Source organism: Anarrhichthys ocellatus, unplaced genomic scaffold (genome assembly GCF_004355925.1).
Source record: "Anarrhichthys ocellatus isolate YVR2014 unplaced genomic scaffold, GSC_Weel_1.0 scaffold43, whole genome shotgun sequence".
NCBI classification, from domain to species: Eukaryota; Metazoa; Chordata; class Actinopteri; order Perciformes; family Anarhichadidae; genus Anarrhichthys; species Anarrhichthys ocellatus.
The window spans coordinates 2,964,145-2,983,263 of record NW_022280073.1 but is presented as its reverse complement, the minus strand read 5'-3'; the positions used below and the strand labels follow the sequence as shown (position 1 = coordinate 2,983,263).

The window sequence follows — 19,119 nt, the reverse complement described above, 5'->3', positions numbered from 1 at the left end:
CACACACACACACACACACACACACACACACACACACACACACACACTTCCGCCTTATCTCTGACACACATCTACACATCCATACAATTGTGCCGACATGCTACAGATTGTCTCCTACAAGCCCACCGGGAACACGTCGAGCCCTCCACACGTCCCCGTCCTTTTCCAGACACAAAGCACCTTACCAGCTGCTCCTCCACGACAGACTGTGTGTATCGGACACAAAAGACGCAGGTGGCATGACATGTTTTGCCACGGCTCCCTCCAGATTAAATATTTAGGCCTAGGCTCTCCTGCAGGAAGAACTTCTAATTAATCTAATACACAAGGAGGAGTCATCTTACAGCGGGTTGGATTGTTCTTTAACACAGAGCGTTTCCCACCACACAGGCTCCCTTCTCTGTGACGCTGGTATGGAAACTTGTCAAAAGCAACAATTATTGATAGTGGGGTTGACTATAATTATAGTGTAAAATATATAGTGACAAAGATGACATTTTTGTTATTGTGTCAACCATAAAAATACGATATTCCTGCTTGTGCTGATAAGACATCAATTACTACAAACGTATCAAGAATGCAACATACCAGTTATTTATCTAATTGTGATCTTTTTTGAACAATATTGTAATTTAACTGGTGATTATTTTTAGTAAATGAAACTAGAGGCCTCCATGTGTGTTCTACATTATATTAAATGTATTTTTTTCAGAGCAAGCATAATCAGAAATGTATCTTGTTAATACATAAATAGTATTGGATAATATATTTGCATCAACTACCCCAAGGGTTACCTTTTATTTCATTTCTATGATGTCAACTTGATGTCAAAGCTAGTTTTCCTTTACCAATTTAGCACACATTTATTCAAATATTACATTACTAGTGTATCTAACATTATTCAATTAAATGCGATTAACAATTATGATATTCAAAAGTGGTAACATCAGGCTTGACTTAGATATTGCTTTCCTAAATCATAAATAGGTTTTTCAAAAAGTGTGAATACTGCAACCATGAGAGGTCCTTGAGCATCCAGTCATAAATAAGCTCAAACAATATTAGGCTGAATGGTCCAACAGTATAAGACAAGCAGTGGACAGACAGAAACACTCACACATACGACCAAAAACACATGATCTCCCCACAGTCTTATGCCCTGGCGCTTATAATAATCCGATTCATAGACCTGTTGATAGCACATTTATAAATGACAGCATTGTGACCTACGAGGCAACCCGGTGTATAAATTAAATCAATAGTCCAATCTGCCCTTTTTTTTGAGGAAAAGTTAGTAAGGACCTAAAATTCAGCAAAGTTCAGATTTTCCATTTTAAGCAAGAACTCAAACAGAATTGTTCCAACAGGGGGATGTTCCAATGTTGTGTTCCAAGCTTTGCACACAGCGGCAAAGGGACATGGCAGAATGATACAGAAGTCACAAAGGGTCATCAAAAGTAGGAAAGAGACGGAATACTGGGGACAACAGAAGTAATGCACTGTATGAAGAGTGACAAACTTCTGAAATCCGTCATTTTGCAAAATAAACCGATGGGAATACCTGAACCAAATATATTCTGTTTCCAAACAACAGCTGCCAACACATCCATGATGTCTAGTCAGGAACAGCAAGTACATTTACTCAAGTACTATACTTGAGTGCTATTGTAAGTGACTTATACTTCATTTGAGTATTTCCATTCTACTTTACTTCACTGCACTATATATATTTGACAGTACATTTTTCTGATAATCTTCTGTATTTTAAGATTAGGAATGCAGGACTTTTACTTGTAACAGAGTGTTTTAAACCATGGTACCAATACTTTTAGTTATGTAAAGGATCTGAATACGTCTTCCACCACAGGACAGTGCATGGTAGTCTCGTGTCAGCTGTAAATGATAGCCTATTGGTGTGCATGGATATCCTGCCGTATGTGTGTGTGTGTTTCTGACTTAGGCTACATTTGGGGACACACTTCAGACTACAAAACAGTTAATTGGGCATGGCGTGTGCAATTGGGGACAAAAGCCATGTAGCAACCAATAATGTAATCATATCCTGGAAACGTTATAGAATATGCATTTCCCCTGATCGCAAATTAACAAAAACCTAATTATGTAATAATTTCACCAATGATGTAGTGAAATGTCACGACTGATGTTGTAATAACATTTTTACTGATGTGATGAATGTGATTTGATCTGGCCTCCTTCAAACTAGAATTTTCGTGATTGGAACCCCCATCATAATCCATGAGGGGTGCAATTGAAAAAAGTACAAACGACTTCTTGTAGAAACTTTTCAGAAAGGTGTTGCGCTCCCTAGCACCATACCAGCGCTTTTCTGCCACAAGAAAAAAAAGAGAAACGCTCTATGGTCACTCTGTCTTACAGAAACATTGCGTTCAATAGTTACAGTCCACCTCCTCTTCCCGCTCTCTCTCGACACAGAGCAGGTGCTGCGTCCTCGTCTCTGTAACTGTTTTCTTCACAAGTCCAAATGTATTGAAAATAGAAATATAGAATAATTTCCAAAATTCACAACGTATTTTTATCCAACAAAATCTTCTACTTCAATACATCTTTGTTATTGTTTTGTTATTGCCTTTTTTAAAAACATTTTCACTGTAGCTACAAAAGTGTTAATGACCCACTCGCCCCACACAAGGGGAGGTAAGCACCAGTATTAACAGAGATTCAAAGCTTCTTTTAGACACTCCGCTGCTTCTGGCAAATCATTTCTCATCGAGCGGTTTCTTCCGTGAATGACATTAACAGCTTGTTTAGTTCTCGTGTTGTGAGGCCCTTCTTCATCAACAGCCTCTTTGCTGAGTATTGTGTTTGGAATATGATACCCTCTGTTAGCTTCATTGCTCTTCTCTAGAGTTGTAAAACACACCTGTGCTTGGTTATAGCTTGCACACTCACAGAGGGTCACTCCCCAACATATTCACTCCATCAATGAATCATTCCATGTACATGTATCAGGATTGATCTGAAGTAACTTAACATCTCAACAACAACATGGATTGGCACAAACCTTTGTAGAGATATCAGAGTTGTGGACATTTTTAGAATCTAAGATGTGTCGTGATGCGGACATGATCGTTCTGCATGGATACAGTGACAGAAACATAATCAGGAGTCTTTTCTGCGTTTTACTGTCATTTACAGTTGTGCTAGTCTCCTCTTTCCTCTCCTCTGATTTCTGTGTTCAAGGGCGGGGAGACGGAATCCACACTTGGCAGCCCACCGATGTTACTGAAGCTGAATCGCCCCAAATCTCTAAATTGACCAGTTCATAAAAATGTTTTTGCCTGTAGTGTCTCATCTTCACTAATATGTCTTCCTACCCACCAAACACACTACCTAAAAGGATTTGATCAGATAAGTGGATTAGGAACTGGATTCTGATTCAGTGAAAGCTATTGAAGCCCAACCCTAATCGGCTGCTTTGTTGCCAACATGATTCTGCCTAGAAATGGATGGACTGATGGATGACGGGACAGCTGGATGGGTCGATGAATAGACAGATGCATCATGTGCACTTTCACTACTGAAACCAAACCAAACTGTACGAGTGGAATACAAAGTAGAACCAGATTGAAGCCAAATCAAAAGCTAGTTTCTGCTGGCTATCAGTGGTTGCATTAGAGTCACAGGTGCAGGACGGGCACATGGCACTTCTAACTGAGATGAAAATGAGCAATTTGGATCCAAAACTCAAGGAGACGTTACTGCTGCGCTCTGCAGACAGAAGCCAGCACTGACAACATCACACTGCAGGCATCAAGGACACCGTCACTGTCGCCATGGACACCGAGAGAAGCCTTCCTCGTTCTGTTGTTGAGTTCCTCTTCATTATGTACTACTTAAGTATAAATGTATCAACATACCCAAAAAAATCCGCATGTGCAAAAAGAGTAAAACTGTTCTCACAAAACAAATCTTATTATTGTTTTGCAATATAAAAGAAGCAAGTGAGAGAAATAAAATAAGAATAGAAGAATAGAAATAATAGAATTAAAAGCATCACGTTGCTCATTGGTTTATGCCAGCATGTGGATTTCCTGCTACATCTGGCTCTCCTCTGTTGCCAGGATGGGAACACCCCGCCAAGACAGGAAAACCCCGCCACGGATGCAATTACACCATATTGATTCCTGCAGAAGGACAGCCTCTTTAATCACTACTACCCCCCTCTGTCTCCACCACGATATACCAACACACACACATGCACACACGCAAGCAGAGGGTGATAAACAGCATTGTTTTCCTATCTATAAACTGCTGCAGTGACCAGCAGGGATCATTTGAGATTCATCTTATCTCATAGTTGTCCATGTTGTACATGTGCAAGGTGAGGCTGATTAGGGTTAGGTGTTATTGAGGTGTATCAAGTAGTAGTGTAGCAGTAGTGTTAAGTAGAACGGCCTGCCTTAAAACTCATGCCATTGATGTGGCTCATGTTTTGGCAACAGTTGCCTATTTGAACAATATTAGTCGTGGACGCAGTCTCCGTAATTTCCCCCTTCGGTTTGTGAACTGACGTTTTGAAGTCTCGTTCAGCAATGTGTCTGTCGCCATCTTGTTTTTTTGGACAAGTGACAAAAGAGGGTGGAGCCAAGTAGAACCGAACACTGGAGAAGAAATGTTTAGGCAACTAAAATAGTTAGTTAATTTTTCGGGGAAAGACTGACTGAAAGAGCGAGCTGTTCTGCGCCCATTTGAACAATGATGACAGGCTTTTCAGCCCACCTTCAAGCAGGGCCATTGTGAACAGCTACAAACCCTTTTGCCTCTCGACATGATCGGGCAACACTTGTTCCCATTCATTGTAATTTGGGCTTGGAATGTGATGAGTCTCTACATGGATACATATAAATGTGATATTTTTATTTTTATTTATTTATTTTTTTAAATCGGTTTTAATATATTTTAGAAGTTATTTTGTGATGTAATACAGTAATTTCCTTTTTGGCACAGACCAACCTAGTTTACTGTATCCTTGAGTTCTGTTGGCCTCTTGTCAAAGCCAATGTCACTTCTCATTGCAAGTCACTCTCATTAAGTGCTCCAGCAAAATATAATATGTAAATGTACTGTGGCCCTTTTATGATTTTAAACACAAGCCTTAAGATATTGTGGATGAAAGTCTTAATAAGCATATGTGGTGGAATAAAATATCCCAACAACCAACTGATGCCCCAGATAGTGGCTCTTTGTTACTGTACCACATCACCACTGCAGAAAACTTAAAACACTTCCCTGAAATGATTTATATGGTTTATATGTTGTTAAGACAGGGATTGCACTTCACTAGAGTTGTATCTTGTAGATTTAATATGTCAAATAGATTGATTCATTGATTGAACAAGTCTGTCCTCAAGTTTTTTTGGTGAGTGGAATTCTAGTGTTTATTTGTATAACGTCACAGCACTAATTTGCAGGTATCAGAGTCTGCACTCACCATTCCTGGCTTGTTAGCTTAGCTTGTTGTACTCAAAGTCTGGCAGGTACATTACAAATGAGCCAAATAAGCATCCCAATTTATATCAGTTGTTCATGAACTATGGGCGCACCTTACTAACAAAGTTGGATTGTGAGTGCTAATGTTAGCTGCTAACTTAGCATCTACCATGCTAACGGGACCAAGCATCACCCCCTCGTGGGGGTGATGCTTGGTATCGTCACTTCTGGTTCCAGAAAAACAAGATGGCGACGGCCGGAGCCACAGGCTCTTCAGAAACCTATGGGTGACTTCACGGAGACTCCGCCTATATTGTGTACAGTCTATGGGTGAACCGATCAAGGCACATCTACTGCGATAGGTTGTAACACCCGTCACACAAGCAAGCACTCCTCAAAACCAAAACATAGCCCTTTTTAATTTAGCAGTACAAAATGGCCACTAGACACACTCAGAGGAGGTGAAATTAGCTATTGAGGTCTTGTTTTCCAATGGAAATAAGGTATCTACTTGTTGGAGAACAATCAAAGGTTTGGAGCCATTCAGTGGACATTAAGTGTAACTGCAGCTAATAGAACATTTGCATTAGCCCGCCTTAATGGATGCTGTTTGGTTTTTGACATTTTAGGAAGTGTCAGCGGTAGGGAAAAGAAGACTGGAGTAGTGGTCATCCTCACTATTTGGGTTAAGGATATTTTGCTATTTATTGACATGCACTCTCTCCAAAAAAGGGGTTATATAGTTGGACTGCATGACATAACTACACTGTGTTTTCTGCCTTCGTAACGTTTGGGATATAAGGGAACGCATACAATTGTATATTCCAAGGTTTTCAGGGAATCTTTTACAATAAAAGTATAATACATTACCACTCTTTCTTTTGTAAAAATGGGATATCAGACAAGTACAAAATCAGTACAGAGTTGAACAATGTGCACTTGTCAACACCATCATTTTGGGAGTGGAGATCCTGATGTGGGTGTGTTTTACATATTCCTTCTCTTCCTGTCATAGAGAGAGTCCTGGCTTGGACTGACAGTCACAATAACACTGTACTGTACTGATTATATGAAAAATATCATTAACTCATTTACTACATTCATCTACTACAACTGAATGCATTTTCCTAATAAAACTAAGAAATAATAATACACTTGGATAGTATAAATTCAATGAACGATGAGTGAAGACAATATCAGTTAGTGTTGGAATGTTTCAAAAAGTTCTAGTTATGTAACAAATACAATTCTACTGATATGTTAAACTTTCTTTAATTCTCCATCTCTTTCAAATGAATGAATAGACAGTTTCTTTACAGAGAAATAAGACAAGTTGTTCATTTGTATTGGTGTAGGGAAAATTCCTACTATTCTTTAATTGATTAACATGCTGTTCTCTTAAGATTTCTGTCCAGAAGGTGCAGGTAGATCACATTTGTTTGTCTGGACAGTTTTTTTTGCTTTGTGATGATCACACACTGGCTCATGAGCCGACATGTTTCATTAATGTTTTATTTTATGCATTTATCACTGTGTAGCTGCTGTGCTGTGATGTATGAAGCTTAACTGCTCAAACTCAGAGGCCAGTGCCACAAAGCCAGCCTTTTCTCCCAGAGTGAAGAATGTTTCTGTTATACAGCAGACTTCTTGGAGGAGCAGACATTCTGGCCACTTAGTGACTCAGCCAGGCCTTCTACCGCCTAATTAGTACAACCGGCCATTGCCTTTCATTGAGATTCTGGAGAACCGGAAGCATCGACAAATAAATGACTAAATTGGCTGTCTTCCCGGCACTTCTGTTTCATGAGAGCGCAGTCACTCAGGAGAATGGCCGTGATGTGGCCAGCTCCTTACCTCAGCCTCCACCTCACCTCTTTCTCTCCTAAATAAACAAAACACTTTGATCTAACAAGACCTGACACATCAAGCCGAGGAGACAAACAGCTCAGAATAAAGGCAGGTGGCTTAAAAATAAATACATCAGTAGTTCTAAGGAAGAAAAAAAAGAGAGAGAAAGACACTTCTATCCAGTGGGTTAGAATCTCCTTCTCTCCTTAACAGCCGTGGCAGTCTCTACACTAGCTCATGTTCAAAAACACAGTCATTTAAGGATGAGGAACTATAGCCAGGAGCACAGCATTGTAATGAAAACACTTCACAAAACAAAGCAACACTTTGTTACAATTCTTTTGGATATTTTTTCATTCTGTCTCCCTAAAGACAAGTGCTGCTCTGAGATTCCATACAGCTTCTGGATACACCATTAAGCAAGAGAAGTATCAGAATGAGTTGTCATCACTGAAGACTCTCCAGCATCACTGCTTTTCTTTTAATGTGCAGTAACTAATTCTAGTGGTTTAGATAGGAAAAAACACACATGGACACAGATATAATATAATTTACCATTCCATTCATCCCTGTTAGTCGTGCACTTAATGATGTAAGCTAGTTCATTTATAGGTTGTTGTTTGCAAAATATTTATACCAATATATATACACATTGATTAGAGGTACAGTCTAGTGATTTAGTAATTCCCTCAGGTCTGGGGACTCACAGGGGTCAAGTTTAGAAAAATAATGTACAAATTTGAAGCAGCAGTGGCTAAGATCCCAAAATAGGTAAACCTCAATCCCAAACACTTCCGGAGCTTTTTTTGCTCCTGTCACATTTTACTCTCTGTAGCCTTGATTTTCACTGCAATATATAAATCCTTCACCACTGAAAACAATTGAACAGTTGAAGTGTCATTGAATGTATGTCACGTGAATGTTGATCTCAGTCAATCATGGCTTCCTAGTTGCGCTAAAGAGCACAGAAGGTAATGTTTTTTTACAGGATCTGGTTAAAGCAAAAGGATAAGATTTTAGAATTCAATGTTTTTGATGAAATATAAAATTGTCAGGCTTTGTTTTGGTTGCTATTCCTGATGGAAGCCTCCTTCACACCTGATGTGTTTAAGAACCATTGGAAAGAAGAAAATCCTTTTCACAGCTTCTGGCTACGATAAAATGTGTAGTTTTGGTGATTGTTTAAGAAAACATGATTTTCATTCCCGCCGGCGGGTGAAAAAAATCACGTAATTACTAACAATGAAAATACTTTGTTGGTAAGTACCCGCTCCACATCACCAGTTTATAACACAAGCTTTCTTTTGTTACTGAGTAATCGCTGAGCCCAAACTCTGTTGACATCATCCGGCAGGATGTTTTTTTCAGACAAAAAACAAAGCTCCTGCAGATCTTTATAACATACATCACATATTAAACACTAAACAACTGTTTTCAAAGGCTGAATGGTACTCACCATCATTGGCAAACTGATCTTCCATAATAAACCTGATAAACCTCACTTTGAGGGGTGGGGGGGTGGTGTTGCTGCTGTTCATAAGAACATTAAAACAACCATTCCCATTCCTGCCACTCATTCTTTTGAACATCTTGCCTTCAAACTCTCTGGTCCTACTCCTTTGGTAGCTGCTGTTATCTACGAACCCCTTAAGCCAAACCCCTCCTTTCTCTCTGACTTTTCTGATTTTCTGACCCAGCTGTGTGCCATCTCACCTTCCGTTCTCCTCCTCGGTGATTTTAACACCCACATTGATAACACTGACTGTAAATCTGGAACTGCTACATTGCTTCAACTTCACACAACATATCAACTTTCCCACTCACAGCCAAGGTGACATCCTGGATTTGGTCTGCTCCACTGGTCTCATAATACCTCAACTCTCCAGCCTCAGCCTCAATATCTCTTACCACCTGGCTATCACCATGGATATTGACATCCCTATCCCCATCCCAAAAGCCAAGCGCAATACATCCCTCAGAAATCTTAAATCTATCTCCCCCACAACTCTTTCAGCCTCTCTTGCCAGTACCATGTCTGCCTCCCCTCCCCTGCTGTAAACTACTACAATAACACACTCTCCTCCTGTCTTGATCAGCTGGCTCCCATTAAAACCAAAACTGCCTCATTCACACACTCAGCTCCCTGGTACACTCCTGGACTCCACCATATGAAATCCCAGCTTGAAAGACTCTGCAAGAAAACAGCTTTAACAGTCCATCTCCAAGCCCACTCCGACTACCTTCAACAATACAAAGACGCTCTCATCTCAGCCCGGTCCACCTACTACTCACACCTCATACACTCTGGCTCCTCTAACCCAAAGGCTCTGTTCTCCACAATAAACAAGCTTACAGCAACATGAACACCTCCCCCGCCCTTTCTATCTCTCCACCTGCCCCCCTCTCCTCCACCCCTCAGCCCCTTTCTCAGTTCTCCCCTGTGTCCCCAATGGAGCTGTCTACCTTCACAATAGGAATGAGAAGCTCCACCTGTATCCTGGATCTAATCCCATCTAATCTTGTCAAGGACTGTCTCAAAGCCATCTCATCACACATCATTAACTCCTCCCTCAGCTCCGGTTCAGTGCCGACACACTTAAACTGGCTGCTTTCACCCCATCCTCAAAAAACCTGGACTTGACCCTGACACCATAAGCAACTTCCGGCCCATCTCCAATCTTCCATTTTTGTCAAAAATACTGGAACTCGTCGCTGCACAACTCAAAGCCCACCTCATCTCCAACGATCTGTTCGAGCCACTTTCAATCCGGTTTCCGCTCACAGCACAGCACGGAAACAGCCCTCCTCAAAGTCACCAACGACCTCCTCCTCTCCTCAGACTCTGGTCACCTCAACATTCTCATCCTCCTCGACCTCACTGCAGCTTTCGACACCATCAACCACAACATCCTTCTCTCCCACCTCGAATCCTCCCTCAATATCACTGGAACTGCTCTCTCCTGGATTAAATCATATTTTACAAACAGACAACAGTTCATCAGTATCAACAACTGCACCTCCTCCACTGCTCCTCCGTCTCAAGGCCTCCCCCAGGGTTCGGTGCTTGGTCCTCTTCTGTTCATCCTCTCCTTGCTCCCTCTTGGTAATATCATACGTCAACATGGTCTCCACTTCCACTGCTATGCTGATGATGTCCAGCTCTACATCTCCACAAAAGCCATTACCACTGCTACTCACTCCACTCTGACCAACTGCCTCACTGACATTAAATCATGGATGCTGAACATGATCATCATCGGTCCCAAATCCCTCACTAAAACCAGTCACAACTTCTGCCTCACCATCGAGAACTCCACTCTGTCTCCCTCCCCACACATCCGCAACCTCAGAATCATGTTTGACAGCAACCTCTCCTTTGAACACCACATTAACCAAATCACCAGAACTGCCTTTTTCCACTTAAAAAACATAGCCCGTCTCCGCCCATCACTCTCCTTATCTGCTGCTGAAACATGGATCCACGCCTTCATGACCTCCAGAATCGACTACTGCAACAGTATTCTTCATGGCACATCATCCAAAATCCTAAATAAACTCCAGTACATCCAGAACTCTGCTACTCGCCTGCTCACCCACTCCCACGATCACCCCTGTTCTCCAGAATCTCGACTTGCTCCCCGTCCCACAACGGATCCAATACAAAGTCCTTCTCCTCACTCATAAAGCCCTCCATAATTAGGCCCCCCTCCTACCTCACCGACCTGCTTCACCACCACACTCCCATCGGCTCCGCTCCTCTGGTGCCAACCTCCTGTCTCTTCCACTCAGTACCAAGCACAGGTGACAGAGCCTTCTCCATAGCTGCCCCCTCCCTCTGGAACTCTCTCCCCAAACACATCTGAGACTGCACCGATCTTTCCATGTTCAAATAACAAATCAAAACCCACCTTTACAGAACTGCTTTTAATGTGTCTGCTATGTTTTTAGTGTTTAGCTTTTTTTTTTTTTATCATTTTAATGTTTGTAAAGTGTCTTTGAGAATTTTGAAAAGCGCTCTATAAATAAAATGTATTATTGTTATTATTATTAATAAGTAAAGTAAACGCCAAGTACAGCTAAGGGTGATGGGAATGCAATTAGTTTGGCAAGTATTTTGTCATAAACCAAAGTATTGATCACTTTGGGATCACCTAAGTGATTATAATTGGTCCTGAGGGGAGCATAAATGGCTGCACCACGTGTATTTCAAAAAACAACAACAAGAAAAGTCAACCTTATGTTGGCGCTGAATGAAAACACAAAGGATCACCAAAGTCATTAAGATACCTCCTCCATGAAGCATGAAGGCCTATACATAATTCCATGGCGATCCATTATTGTGAGATATTTTAACAGAGAAGCTACATTGCCATCAATAAAGCCGCAAGCACGGCTAAAAATCTAAAGACATTTTGAGGACCTTAGGACGCAGCGCTGTGGAGTGCCGTGCAGTCCTTATGCCGTGTTCACACCAAATGCGTCATTCGCGCCGCCGGTCTCGCCGGGGACCATTTGTGTTCATTTGCGTGAATCGCGCTGGATGCACCTGAGAGGGGGCGTGGATTATCGCCCTGGAAGCCGTTCAACTGTCCGCCATCAACCATGAAAAAAATAACCTATATCTTTGCTTAGTACGTGTTGTGGAAGTCAGACATCCCGGTAAACTAAACGCTGTCTTGTCTGGGTTCATAACATAGTCCGGAGGAGCTCCGTGTATTTTATCGAGCTGTATTCACTGTGTTTAGTTGGTTTACTACAGCTATATGAACCCCAAATAAACCGATTTTGCTGTGATTTATTAACTGCAATAAAGGGACAAAAATGGATGCCGAAATAACTACGTAATGACGCTGATTTGTAAAAGGTCTGAATTCATGTTTTGTTAGTTGTCTCGACAAGACGACAAGCAAATAACTTTTAAAATACTTCTCATTGGAGCTCAGATCGATCGGTGCTAGGCTATGCTAACATTGTAGCAGCTCCATCAACACTCACAATAACGTCATCTAGACGTAAATACGACCGCGTCTTTTTCATTGTTTGTACCATATGGTTTACACACACATTTATACACATAGTTTGGTCCGGTCTCTACTGATATGAGGTATTGTAGAGCTCTGAGTGAACACAGACAGCTACAGTATTTATTTCCTGATTCAACAACGGCAGGACGTCAGTGATGACAGGAGAAACATCTCAATGCTGATAGGCTATCGCGCCACAGCGGCACGCCATTTTTTCGCCGAAGAATGTCAACTCACGCATTTGGGGGTGTTTTGGCGTTTGCCGCGACTTTGCCCGAATTCGCCATCGCAAATTCGCGTCACTCCAGTCGCATCGCGTCTGTGCATAGACTTTGCATGTAATCTAGTCGCGCGAATCCTTCACGCTGTGTTTGGTGTGAACACGGCATTACGGTGTCTGAAGAGATGTTACATAACAGTGTCCACATGAAATCAGCATAACAAAATGGCATTAACTGGATGCGGATTGCAGGTCTAATTGAGCATTCACTGCTGACTCATTAGCACAAGTGCCACTTAAGCAAACACCTTAATTTTGTAGCCACTTGATATGAATCACGCCGTGCGCCATTGACACCATCTGTGGGGAAACACATCTGAATAAAAGCATTGTGTCTGCTGTCTGCTTACATGGTCCTGACCCTCTCTTCCAGGAGCCAGCACTGAAGCTCAGGATCGTAACCTCTACACAAACAAGCAACAAGACGAAAACAAAGAGGCGGTATAAATACGGAGGAATATAACCTTTGCGTTCAACTAGTCACTGCTTGAATACAGCCTGACAAAGCCCACCTACATCCAGAAGCTCAGTTTTCACAATGTGAGTTCAGTCAGGAAAACATTCATCATGTAATTGACTGAGCTTGATATTTTGAAACCAGACCGATCGGTCATCTATGGGTGGTGTCTGGATCAGTGGCTCCCAACCTCTTTGGATAAACTGCCCACAGCTCATAGTCATATGTAACCTGTGACAAGGGCTCATTGGTAGAAAACAAGATCCTTTTAAACTATAACTTTGTTTTTAAGGTCAACACAAGCATTGTTTGTTCCATGTCTTAAAACTGTCACTAGTGGCACACAATGCTGCTTACTCTGCAGCATTGAACATTACTCATTGGTCAAACCCAAAGCCTGTGGCTCCAACAACTTGTGTACATTTAAATCACAAAGTCCGCCCAGTAGTTTCCGGACTACCAGAAAGTGCCTCCGGAGGGACACTAGAATCTATTGAAGAGCATTCAATTTCGACATTAGTTCGTCATCATTTAACCCAAAACTCCTCCTGAGCTACGTGAACAACTTGTTTTTTTGGATAAGAAATGAAATATGATTTTTTTTTTGACTAGATGTATCTTCATTATGCACAAGGCAGGAAGCACAGCGCCGGCAGAAGCTACTAGCATGCCCCTCCTGAACCTAAGCTTCTTTGTCGGACATTCACTGGTTGAGACGTTACTACTTGATGGCACCGCCTTAGGTTGAGCTTCAGAAGGTAGTGCGATACGTTTCTCAACCACATTATGGTCTATGAAACGACTGTAGAAACTGTCAAACTCTATTTCTATAAAGTGTTTGTATTTTTTCTGGTATTCTCTGACTCTCACCCTGCAAGCCAAGCCACCGCTTAATGCCGTTTCTAAATGTGTCCCAACGTGTCCATGAAAAATCTACTGGCACTTTGTTTTCATGAAAGTAAGATGCATATGGTTTTCAAACTTTTGAAGGAGGTCTTGCCGTAGTTTCCTCTTCTTTGCTACTAGATGTTGACAGCAATGGTGCGGCCATCTTGGCTTCACATTTCAAAAAGCAGCCACCTGATTAGTCTAACGAGAAGCAGGTGACCATTGGTCATAGGAAGCCATGTCACTCACGATAAAAAAATGATTACGTGAGGATGACTTTAAACTGACTTTAAACACTAACTTTAAACACTAACTAAGAAAAAACTGCAGGATGACACATGGAGATATTTTAATTTTCTTGCTCAAAACCTTTTTAATGAAGTGAAAATGATTTAGTGCCTAATATAGTGGAACAGGACTAAACCAAGAAGCGCTTCAGTTTATGACCTATACTGAGAAAGTGTTCAGAAATTTGAAAAGATTTCCAGAAAAGCAGTACTTTCCAGGTTAATGATGGAGATGTTCACATTGAGTGAACTCTACATACACAGATAATACAAATAAATAAAAGCAGTGTAAACACAGATAAGCTTTGATTCAACCCATTTCTTACATTTACTGAGGGTAACTTTGGATTTGAAGCTCTGCCAAAAAGAGTCTTTGTTACTTCTCAGTTAAGAGGACATCACTTTAGATTTGGCCCCGTATCCTGAAAACACTTATCCTCTCTCGAACATGACACCTTGATACTGCACTCCTCCTGTTTCCCTCTATCTCTCTTTCCTAACAGTCAGGTCCGCTGTCGTCCCGAGGAGCTGCATATGGCCGTGCAGAAAAGCCGTGCAGCGTCCACAAAACGCCGTCACAGATGGTAAATGGCCTGTCCCCCATCTCTCTCATCCTCGTCCTCTCCACGGTGTCAACATTCCATCTCCTCTGGGCTGAGAAAAGACGAGCGTGTTGCAAATTTGTGGGGCGTAGAGTGAGCAGGACGAATGCTTTAGCCGAGCATCCCGTCCATTAGACAACATCAGCACCCATTTCACCACCACAACGGAAATGCTACCTATTAGCAAAGAGGGGATGGCTGGTGGTGATGGGGGGAGAACAACTGGCAGTGCTGCCGTTGTTTCAGGCAGACGTTGAGATTTTGTTGCAAAAACTGCAGATAAAGCTAAACACACACACACACACACACACACACACACACACACACACACACGCACACACACACTTCTCCCTTTTCCCGCTACTTCCTTCCAATCCCCAGTGTCTCATCACATCCTCACTACTGAGACTCAGGTGGGCTGTCCACTTTCAAGCTGTCATGCTAGCATGAGAGCTCATCATCAGTTTTCCCCATCCCAAACATAAACCACAACACACACACTCGTACACACACCGTCCATAGTTGCCATATAAATATGCCGTCTGCATATCTGCACATCGCCTTGTACAATATTACATGTGTGTGGTATGTCTGGGGAATATTATTCATGCTCAAACACACACACGCTAAATCAGAAGCGATGTATCCGAATGGCAAGAAATGGGTGGGGGGGAATGCAGGACAAAATAAGCACCAATCTCAATCTTCCTCTTACCTTCCAGGAGGAAACAGCTCACCTGGATGCCTCTGAAGAGCAGACGGAACGCATTCAGGCCAACCTCTCTCCCTGCAAACCAGCTCAAAACATCTCCCTCCCTCCCTCCTTTTCTCTCTCTCCCTCCCTCTCTCTCTTTCCTCTCTTCCGCTCCCGTTCGCAAGCTGGAAATGATGCAATTGTACTATGAGCGGGGGGGGAATCTGAGGCGGAGGAGGGTATTAAGAGGCTGCGTTTTTTCTGGCCGACAGCCCTGCGAGACTGCGAGCTCCTGGTTGTGAGGGACAACAAGGAGGGTTGGGGGGGGGGGGGTCGAGAACGGGTGCGATGCAGCAGATTGGAGGGGAGAAATCTGTCCACGAGGACATCCTGAAAGCCCAGAGGACCTCTGCTCGGCAGAGATGGTACAGCCCAGAGGAGTTTAAGGAAGCAAACAGTGTAGCAGCAGCAGCTAGCAGCTGAGGCTACAGTGATGCAGATACAGCACGTAGGCCTATGTGTGTGAGTCTGAGCTGAGCTAAACTAAAGGGAAGATGAGCCGCGTTGGACCTGGCTCAGACGAAACGTGGAACTTGGGTGTCTGACCAGCCTAAAGCATTGAGTTATTGCCAGACGATTGTAAGATTAGATGGAATCAACATAATGACAGACAGATATCTTCACTAAACCCTCACCATCATCGTTAACTTCCAATTGGAGTGCCAGTTACATGTATCAGTAAAAATGACGAGCAGCAGGTCTTTAGCAGATTGCCCATGACCTTCGAGGAACTCTGAGAGAATATATTATCCCTGAAAACTCAGATTTACAGCACATACACTGCAGGCTGTAAAAGATTACATTAATAGTACCAAATATAACAATTTACTGCCTCCTCCATCCAAAGAGGACAACATTTTCTGTCACAAGACAAGTAGGGTACATACTAAAACTTGTAACAATGTTTTGGCTTGATTAATAGTACAAAGTACTCTATAGGACACACGGTCCAGTTCAGTTCAGTTTGTAACACATTACAGAGGTTATTGTCCTGTTAACATTAGCATAAGTGGTGGATGGTACCAATACAACCACCTCGGTCGAGGTTCCAAGCGAGCTGAGCCGATACTAGAAGGTGGAGTTAAACCACTGATTGGTCAGAGTGAATCGTCAACAGCAAAACAATAGGACACATTGCACAAACCCGACGTTTTTAAATAGCAAATGTCTTATTAAAGACGATGTAACGGCAGTTTCAAGGCAGGTCCTTTATACGGAACCGGCCGCCATGTTTCTACAGTAGCCCAGAACGGACAAACGAAACACTGGCCATTCACATCTGTCACTATAGTTCTCCTACACACTTGGCACATGGGAGAAGCTTCAGTTGGGTGCAATCTGCCACTTCACCACTAGGTGTCACCAAAACCTACACACTGGACATTTAATAGAGTCCACCACAGGTTCTACTGACATTGACTTTGTTTTCCTATCAATATTGTTTCTCTCTGATTCAACGTAACACTTTAATTTGATCTCACATCTTTACAAGTGATTTGTTGTGGCCTTTCCCCGGCCACGGTAATCCTACCCAACCAAATTATGTTTTACTCAGTCTTTATTAGCAATTGACCTTTATTGATTTACATAATTTTATTCGAGAATTTAGTGTATGCGCTGTTTATCAGAGTTATCTAAAGTAATTTGGTGCTGCTCTACCTTCCTCACCATCACTGGTTTTATATCGGAAAATAACTTGGAGAAGAGGACAGAGAGAAAAAAAACACAGAGTTAAACAAAATCGACCATTCATGTGCTTGCCCTGTCTGTCTGGATCCATTACTGATGAACTGAAAGGTTTGGGAGGTGAAGCCGCTACCACAACACAACCAGACCATATATGTTTAACATGCACAGCACTGCAGAGAGAAGACATTTATCTTGCTTTTCTGATGTCATTTCTCCTAACAACCACTAGGTTAGACGGATGCTTGTGTGTATAAATATTTAAAGGTAATACTTTAAAAGCACCACAACAACAAAAGAGACAAAAACAGGAACTTAACGATGATCATTTCAAGTGCTATTGCAGTGTCATTGCACCAACAAGAATTAAATCAATCTAGGATTTATTCTAATCAGAGTTTAGCAAAACTAAACTTTAGCAGTAACTCCAGATTTAAATTTAAGCAGAGTTCTGAGATTTTAAGATATTTAATTTTTTACGTTTTTGTACTTTTCGTTATTGTTTTTAATACCACTAAAGTTATATGTATTGTAAGCAATAATAAATCCCTCACAATATGAAACTGTCATTTATCAAAAATAAAAGCAGTAAAAAGTTCAGTTCCAAAATAAAGAAAAAAAATTGAGATATGGAGATGCTTGCTTCCCCAAATAAAATAAAATAAATACATTTGCGTGCTGTTGGGACGTATAATAAGCTATAAAAGGGGGTCATATTTCGGCTGCTCTCAGTCATGTCTCGGGAGAGAACGTCTTATTTTTCCTCCTTTGATAAAAACATATTGGCCAACCTAACAGAGCAATACTGCCAAATAACAGAAGACAAAAGCTGACAGCAGCACAGTAGAGAAAGAAGAGACTGCAACTGGAAGAAAACTCAATTGGTTGAGTCTGTCCCTCAACGTTTTTAGAGAAACTCACTTTGCTCAATCCATGACAAAAAGGCAGCCATTGTTCAGGCTGAACCTGTTATTACTGGAGTATGAGGTTTTGGTGCAACAGCATTACATGTAATAGAGTAAAAAACTACTGCAGTTTGAAGAGAGGTCTAAATTGAAGTTTAAAAGTTTGGTGCAACAGGATTTAAAGTTAAACCATCAATCAATTTAGTTTAAGCATTAATCCATGTTGGTGCAACCCAGCCAATGTGTATTTTAGTGTACACCACTGTAACCTGTTCCCTCGATTCATCATTCCACACACACACACACACACAAAGGAGAAGCTGCCGTCCAAATCATGTCACACGACAAAATACTATTCCTCGGATGGAGGAGACTTTTTCCTTTGTTCGCCCTCTGCTCTGTTTCTCCTTGCTTCATGGATGACCCTTGATTTCTCCTTGCTTCATCCAGTCATGTATGACCTTGACTGACAGGCCTGTTGCCACAGGAACCACACCATATCTATCGCGTTGTAGTGAGGCAGCAAGGTGTGAAATTCACAATAAAATGGCTCGGATTGGATCTAAAGTGGAGTCGATTTCCGAGTCACAGCAGACGGCAATCAGTTAAAACCGTAAAAACTGCAGTGGAGATTATTTGCATTTTAACAGGATTTAACCCTGTAAACACACACACCGACACACACACACACACACACACACACACACACACACACACACACACACGGGGCAGAATAGTGGCGGTGAAAAAAGCCTGTAGGTCATCCATTATTCAGTGTTACACACATAAAGCCCTCCCAGCCAACTCTGGTCCGGAAGCAACACAGACAGACAGACATTCGTACATACAGATACTGTATAAGGGTCACTGGGGGGTCCATCAGGGGTTGACAGGTGAGACAGCTCAGAGAGACAAT

General features: G+C 41.9%; 1 protein-coding gene across 1 annotated transcript in view; it reads right to left on the bottom strand.

The window, feature by feature from the left end:
* Window positions 1–15,732, bottom strand: part of LOC116395076 (cyclin-dependent kinase 14-like) — a 111,745-nt gene extending 96,013 nt beyond the window's left edge. Inside the window, exon 1 of the mRNA XM_031868608.1 lies at window positions 15,596–15,732. The gene's annotated coding sequence lies outside the window, so the exon portion shown is untranslated. The remainder of the gene's footprint in view (window positions 1–15,595) is intronic.
* Between the last annotated feature and the right edge of the window lie 3,387 nt (window positions 15,733–19,119).